Below are 1,080 nucleotides of genomic sequence, written 5' to 3' on the forward strand. Positions count from 1 at the left end.
ACCTGTACTGTTTACATTTTGTTTGCACATGCATAATTGCACAATGACTGTTGACTGCTACACATGCTGCTCCCATGCAGCATACATTCTGTTATATTCCTACATATTTTTGTTTTACTGCTGCATCTGCGCTGCTTAAAGTGCCTTAGATATTGTGTTATTTATTTATCTACTCTATATTTGATTTGTATTTTGTGGCATTCATGTGGACAGCAAAGTAAGAATTTCATTGTACAGGGAAACACGTTTCCTAACTGCATATGACAAAATAAACACTTTGAACTTTGAACTGTGATGTTTTTCTTTAGGTGGTAAGTCTTTCTAGTTATAGCTGCTTCACGTTTTCAGACAAGAGCAGCTACAGCAGCTCATTAGCTGTAAATGTCTGGCCAGTGGTGACTCCCAGGTAGTGTTCAAAATCAGTTCTTATTTAATAAACAGTGCATTATGTTTTCTGCCAGCCATTCATTTGACTGAATCTTGAATGTGCAACTTATATTCTAAAAAATCTGCTCGTTTATGTAGGGAGAGGCAAATGAAGGCGTGACCTCCGATATGCTGATAAAAAGATTTTTTCACATCAGACATTCTGACATGTCATAGTAAGAAAAGCACACGTTTTAGTAGTAACATCATTAATGGCTCCATTCAGCCAATTAAGACGCTTGCTTTTTGTGTAGCAGCTGTGACAAGTCCAAATCTCTGCAGTGCAAATGTCTTTTACGTTTGGCATATTTCCTTTTTAATACTATACAGCCATAAATACATTCCTGGAATTTAAATTGAATCATCAAATGTTTTTTGTATTGTATTTATGATTTTCAGTTTGCAGCCAACAGCCTTCCTTTCCCTCCTCTCCCTCCCTCCCTCCCCCTTGTCTCCTCCTACACAACCCTCAGGGGCTCCACAGGTTGACATATGGTACACCATCTAACAAGCGAGTGTAAGATGAACACAAAGAAGATTAATAAAAAAAACCTTTGGAAAAGGGCTGCTACATTTATGGAAGTGACTTTAATACACGAAGACATCTATAGTACAGCAGGTATACATTTACATAAATGTAGGTACAAGAGAACT

This window comes from Monopterus albus, unplaced genomic scaffold, assembly GCF_001952655.1.
Source record: "Monopterus albus unplaced genomic scaffold, M_albus_1.0 scaffold109.1, whole genome shotgun sequence".
In the NCBI taxonomy this organism is placed as follows: domain Eukaryota; kingdom Metazoa; phylum Chordata; class Actinopteri; order Synbranchiformes; family Synbranchidae; genus Monopterus; species Monopterus albus.